Source organism: Eucalyptus grandis, chromosome 3 (assembly GCF_016545825.1).
Source record: "Eucalyptus grandis isolate ANBG69807.140 chromosome 3, ASM1654582v1, whole genome shotgun sequence".
Classification (NCBI taxonomy): domain Eukaryota; kingdom Viridiplantae; phylum Streptophyta; class Magnoliopsida; order Myrtales; family Myrtaceae; genus Eucalyptus; species Eucalyptus grandis.
In genome coordinates this window covers 36,237,360-36,244,637 of record NC_052614.1, presented here as the reverse complement: position 1 = coordinate 36,244,637, position 7,278 = coordinate 36,237,360, and the positions used below count along the sequence as shown (strand labels likewise).

At 38.8% G+C, this 7,278-nt stretch overlaps 1 pseudogene; it reads right to left on the bottom strand.

Moving 5' to 3' along the window:
- Positions 1-2,394, bottom strand: LOC104437351 (annotated as a pseudogene).
- Positions 2,395-7,278: the final 4,884 nt, after the last annotated feature.

The following is a 7,278-nucleotide window of genomic DNA, read 5'->3' as shown; positions in this document are numbered from 1 at the left end:
CTGTATATTTTCCTACCCACCGTCTTTGACAATTTCAAAGGACGATCGTTGTGTAAGTCCCCAATGCTAAAAAAAAAAAAAAAAATCAAAGCTCTACCACAATCGTTTCACCACAATTAGCCGGATTCCCGTTCTCGTGTTTAAAAACTGAATCGACTATAATTACCTATTCTAGATTCTACAGCGCGTGTTGCATTAGGAGCAAGTTCGATGTAAGAATGCTACAATGGCTATGACAGATAAGATGACCGAGGTCATTGGGACAAGGGGCGTCCTGGCCTCGCTATTATATATGGAGCCATAGTCGATGCCGTTGTCAGTATACCAACAGCTAGTTCCAGTTATCGTTCCAGTTGATCCCTGTCCTGGGTAGCCAGAGCTTCCATCTCCGCCACTTGACACGGGATTCGTCACAGTCCCACCGCTTGACCCGGGAGCAGCAGGATTCGTCACAACCCCACCACCGCTTGACCCGGGAGCAGCAGGATTCGTCACAATCCCACCGCCGCTTGAGGGATTGGTCACAGTCCCGGCGTCACTCCTGCTGAGTAAACAGAAGAAACATAAACCAGCGAAGGAAATTAAAATGACGATAATAGCTCTTGTTGTACAGACACTAAATGCACTGGCCGAAAAAGGAACTAGGTGAATAGAAGGGTGGATGCTTTTAGTCCTTAGTCCTATCCACAAGAATAACAACATAAATGATTTTACCATAGACAAAGAACTGAAGGTTTTCATGGCATTGAAATATTTACTGAGGTGATCACCCAAGAGTAGCATAATCCACACATGAATCCTCAAGTTGGCGTAGAACTCATCTTTATACTTTCGATGTGGCAAACAGTGACAGATCTGAGTGAACCTATGGCTCCTAAAAGAACGAAGATGGATTCAAAACAAGAAAGGCAGCATTGTGCATAGAAGTTTGAATTGCGTGTTCAGGAGACTAAAATCTATACTTCTTGCTGATGATCAAATTAATCTCATAGTATCTTATCCAAGGTGATTGGTGAAATAAGCGATTACAACAGTACCTCTAAATCATAGATGGGCGCATCCAGAGTTATTTGCTTGTGCTTTGATGGGTTAGATTAAAACGTGACGAACCAATTGAAGTTGCAATTAAGGGAACAGACACCGAGATTTACCTCTGTTCAACTAAGACACCAGCAGTCGCAGTGAGCTGATCAATGTAGCTTGCCGACAGGGCGACATACTAGAGGCTTCAGCATACTGGGGCTCATGTCTGCACCAGAGGTCACAAAGAAGGCACCATTCACCATCAGATCACCTTCCGATCTCCAATTCCATTTCCTCCACTCGCTCTCATCTGTGTCCATTCGCTTTGTCACCTATTTCTTCCAATACATGTAAGTAATAATCGGGCATAATGCGGCAAACATATTGATCATCTGGGCTTCTTCTACCGAACTCACTTAATGATAGTTCAAAGCAGTTACTGGGACTCATTACGTACATTTTGACATGATGTTTCTTTATCTATTAAAAGGAATTTTTTTACATCGGAAGTATATTATTCTGTAGTTTGGCAAGATAATGTAGAAAGATAATCATATCCAGTCTATCAAGACACTCTAGATGATCTTTTTTCCCTTAACTTTTACGAACACGAAAGTAGCACCCAGTAAAAGCTCATGTGCAAAGACCTGCTTCACTAACTTACCCGATTGAAGGAGGCTGATTATGCAGGTTCTAGATGATTCCATCTCACAAAACAATTTCTACATAATCAATTAATGCAGATAAGATATTTTAAAGTTTACCTCCTTGTTGTTATTATCCTGCGGCGCGACATACCGATTCCCCTGACTATTAATGGTAGGATGGGAGCTCCCTCCAACAGCATACATCCCCACTGAGTGTAGTCATTGTTCACTACATGAAAGTACCCGAACCGGCACCGTGGCATCCTCTCCTTTAGGTCGTCGCCAAAGTGGTTGAATGCGACGGTCACTTGCATCCCTGAGTCAGCCGTGAAATCATCACTGTGACCCAACAGCATCACCTTATCATGGTGGGCGAACATGTTGTTGGATAATGTGACTGCTGTAGATCCTTCAGTGACATCGATCAGACCGTCTGTGCAATACGACAGGAAACAATGGTCAATCCAAATTTTTGATGATGCTAAGACGGATATCCCATCGCCATCTGATCTTCCCCTCTCGGTAACTTGCGTCGGGCTGATCCGGATCTTGGCATTCCCAGAAGGCTTGCAATGGTGAATGTGCACATTGTGGATGATGATGTTGGTGACGTCATAAATGATCAAACAACCGAGACCTGTTATATGCACGTTGGCTCCTCGGCCATCAATGGTCTTGAAACTGCTGATAAGAAGCTCATACCTGAGTTTGATTACCATATTTCCTAGGTGGAAAAACAGAAAAATGTTGAACCAGTTTAGCAGGTTTAGCAGGTATGTCAAACTTTGTCCAGATGATTTCATCTTATCTAAATTTCTCTATGCCTAAATAAGCTACCTTGTCTATACGAAATTGAGTTTCATATTCCTGTTTCGCTGAGGGAAATTTCGCACTGCGCCCCGAGTCCCCACGTTATCCAAGTAACTTTTCATAGTATTTGATATTAACCTAACGTCTACCGTCCTAAGTACTTGATCTTTCTCTTTTCTTTTGATTGAGTGTAAGTACTTGATGTAAACATAGAAAACGGAGCACATAATAGACAAATTCCACAGAAGCATGCACTTGTATAAATGACATGGGTGTGCTCGATTGTGGATGATTTCGCCAGTTTACTACCAGAGAAGATGATCCAGAGGGTCCGGCTTGGACAACACCGTAGCGGAGCGTGCCAGGGGGCGGGTTCTCTGGGTCCGGGTCGGATGGGTCTGTCACAACGTAGACATTGCCGCCCCTGCCTCCCAGGGCCTCACGGCCGAACCCAATCGCGCAGTCAGCTAGGTGCTCGCGGTTCGATTCCCAGTTCGGGTCGCACCGCCAGCAGTCATCTATTGGATTGCCCGTCAAGCATTGGTCCCTGACTTGGACTGCAAGGAGCTGCCTTCTGATGACGGATTCGTTCACCCTCCTGCACGAAATTGTCTTGCCTTCAGATTCCAAGGGCTAATTTGAAATTTAATATCTTCCGCCAAGTCTAAATTGAAATGCAAAGAAGACAGACAATATTATTTCTACCAACGGTAGTATTTTATTTGACAGTGATACCACCAGCACTTTCCTATCACCGGCGTCAATGACATTCTCTCAAAGGAGTTTTGAATATTGAAACCTAAATATAGAGTAAAGTCAGCATGACATGTTAGCACACAAAAATCAAGTATTCAATGTTATAAAATGGGCATTAAAAAAATTAAAAGTCGCCAATTTCTGCCCATCAACGCTTGTCATATGATTATCCCACAAACGTGGTACCTAGAATGCACCCAAAATTCGGGAGAAAAAAAACCAAATGGAAATTGTTGGTTTGCCAAGCACTTTTTGGTTCATAAACATAAAAATTTGTTTCTGGACTTCAGTTTCTGTACTCCCAGATAAACTAATACCTGTTCACGTCGTGGACGACAGCTTGTGGATCGGAATGCTGATGTGGGTGGACCAAGATTTTAGAAGAAGAAGAGGAAGAAGTTGCATTGAGATTGAGTGCATGAAGAGAGAACGGACAGGATAAAAGGACAATGCAGGACCAAGTAATACGAAGCATTCTCGAAGGTACAACAGCTCTTGACTCCTCCGCTGGCTCGGTCCTTTCGGGTTCTTCCCTTCAAAGAAAAGACTCGATAATCAGTAAAGTGAGGTTGAGTATGTAGCTTGATGAATATAGAGTGGTTTGTGCATATATAATGAGTGAAAAGAAGTGGAGAAAGAATAACAAAGGATTTCTGAATAAAGTGCATGTTTCTATTTTTATATATTTTTGGCTTTTTGGCGAGAGGAGATTACGGGAGACGGCGATTCTTTCATGAAAATCGAAGCATTGTATATATTCTTCTTTTGTGATCATCTTGTTAGGAGATGATAAATTGCTTTCTTTTACCCTCTTTTGATCGAGCTGACGAAAGTTTGTTAGATTAAAAAGGAAGAAAATCTCTCAGTTTTTCTTTAATATCATAACTTTGATTTAATTTCCTTTTCTTTTTGAGGCTGGTCATCCGCCGCTAAACTTTGCTCTGGCCTCTGCACATTGCATCTTCCTTTCCTTCACAGGACCAATAAGGAAGAATGACCATCTAGGGTTTTATAATCTTTGATCTCTCTCTCTCTCTCTCTCTCTCTCTCTCTCTCTCTCTCTCTCTCTCTCTATGGAACATCATAGTCGGATAAAGATGATATATCCTTTGTTTCTTCTCATAAAACTTTGCTTTAGGTAAAATATCAGCTGCCTCCCCCACTTAGGATGAGAAAATCAGACTTTGCTCCCAAATATAACCTTGTCAGAAAAACTTATTTTATATGGTGCTTTTTTAAAGTTTAAGATTTTGTTAATGGTATCCAATATCCACTCTAGATAATTAAGATTCCCCTTCTAATTTTGTTGGCTTTGTTGCCTTGTCGGTCTTTTGATGGTATCTAGTATTTATCTTGATATGTTTGTCGTCTAAGAGGCATTTTGTATCGGGTGCTGATGAAATATAGGTATAGACAATAGTTGAATTAGATCCCATCTTCACTAGTGAATACACACAAGCTTGGATATGTACACGATATGTAAAAATACTAGAAGTGGAACTTTTCTTAGGAAGTTGTTCTAGGTGGATGGAAGAGATTCGAACTTTAGGGCATGTTTGTTTGAGTAAATTAGTTTTCCATGAACTTAATTTTATGAACTTTCATGCATATGGCTTGTTGCAAATAATTAGTAAGCAGGGGAAAATATTTTCTTTGAAAATGAGATTTTTTTCTGAAAGAAACACACTCTTAACACTGAAAACTTGTAATGAAGGTAGAATTAAATAATTGACCTCATTTGTCTATGGATACAATGTTTGTAAAATAAGTAACTGAAGATAGTTTGGGAAGAAAAAGATCTTGATCTCTTGAAAGTTCTCTTTGTTTTGAGTAATAGCATGGACAAAGTTAAATTAAGTTTTGCAAAAAGACAATGTCTTGCATAAATTCATAGATACTTAAATTATTAATTAAGTCATCATTGATCTTATTAGTCCAGGAGCTTATGATTGATAAGTCTAAAGCATCACTAATCTTCTTATTATGGTATTTATGATTGATAATACTAGCCTATTGGCCCTGCTTTGCTCAAAGATATCAAAAGATTGTTATGCTCTCACTTTGAATTTAAAGTAAAACATAACTTTTGAAAAAAAAAAGTTCTTTCTCATTGGTTTGCTAATCTTAGAATTGACAAACGCTTAGATATTAGTTTTTTTCATTACCTCCTATAAAGTTACTTCATTTTTTATTACGTGATAAAATAGAAGTAATAGATTCACAACTTTCAATTTTGTCATTTAGTTTAGTCTTTTTTCATGTAAGAAAAAAAAATTGAGTACGCGAGATTTGATGTTACTATGGGTTCTTTTAGGACGCTATTAGCACGGGAGTAATTCGATTTTCAAGGCGGACATTAGATATATACATAGAAAACGATTGATGTACTCAAAAGTCACGAAGTTTCTTTTAGTTAATCATTTAATAAGTGGTCCAATAACCCCCCGCACCAGATGTGATTCTCATAGGATAAAATCCCGCTATCAAAGGAGGCACTAACTTTGAAGACCTAAGCAGCTACTGGGGCCCGTGTAAAGGTTCGGTCTTCTGTCATTATTGGGTCGGAGAGAGGCCCCAAATTTCAAACCTTGGAAAGATAGAAGCTGGAGGGGCACAAAAAAAAGGTAACGAATGCAACTTTAGCAAACAACTTTTGTGACATCGATCTGAGCCCCATTCTCCTCCCTTTCGCCTCAGACTCCTCCAATCTCTGATCCTGTATATCCATGTCCGACGCAGCCAAATTAAAGGGGGCAAAGCCATTTTCATTGGGTGATTTGTGAGAAAGTTTCAAAGAAATCTGACCCCGCGATTCCCATCAATGTCCGGAGATTCTGTTGTCTCTTTCGTCGCTAATCATGGTGCCACATCCTATTCACAAGAACAAGAGCATGACATGACCATTCTTTCATCAAAGGATGCAACCTTAACATAATCAAAAATTCAGCTAATATCAATATATATACATCCATATATATATATATATACATATATGATACAAAAAAAGGCATTTGGTTAAAACATCAGAGTTTTTTATAAACAACCAAACTAATATATATATATCTCCACCAAAACTGACTCACAATCTTATCAACTATATATAACTCATACCAAAAAGTCCCTGTTACAAAAAGTCCTCCCCAAAACGGACGCTCATGCCGACTTGTAGCTCGCTGAAAAATCTAAAAAATAAGTAGATGAAAAGAGTGAGCTACCATGGCTCCGCAAGTAACATATTTTTTCTAAACGGATTGAGAAATCACTATGCACATTTAAAACAAAACCATAACTCGCTTTAACACAATATATTCATAAATCAACTACCAAAATACCAATGATCTAATACATTGGTCAATCTCATAAAGCATGTGTTAATGGTCTATTCCACTAATTAATCCCATGAAATCATATGTCAATGGTCCATCTCATCGACCAAACTCAAATCACCTGTCAATGGTCCATTCCATTGACCAACTCATGCTCAAATGTCTATCCATGGTCATGCGTAATGCACATGACAAGACGACCAAGATTCCCCTTTTGGTTAGGTCTCCACCTATTATTAGCCAGTAGACCGGCCTACAAGGATATCTTAGACTAGTATGCGCATGGCCACACACCCCTCAGGGTTTATAGACATTAAGCATCAACCATCAATCACAATACCAGTAATCCAACATCATAATGAAAGTCATATCACAACTCAAGCATTTGATATATAAATATCAAAGCGTTATTCAAAGCGTTTCAAAATTCTTTCATAAAGAGTTGCACAAATCATTTTCAGACAACCATTCAAATCGAATTTGAAATATAACTCCCTCTTGCAAATAATGAAATGACAGTAATAGTTCAATATTATTTTATGTAACAAAATATACTTTTCATCAAATCATAGAATATATAATCTTCAATTTTTTTCAAAACATGAGTATAAATACAAAGAAAAATAGTGTCACCGTCCTAAAAAAGCCAAAATCAATTACAGTGGTAACTCGAGTTAGCATACTCAAATTTCTAATAAATAACCAAAAATAATATT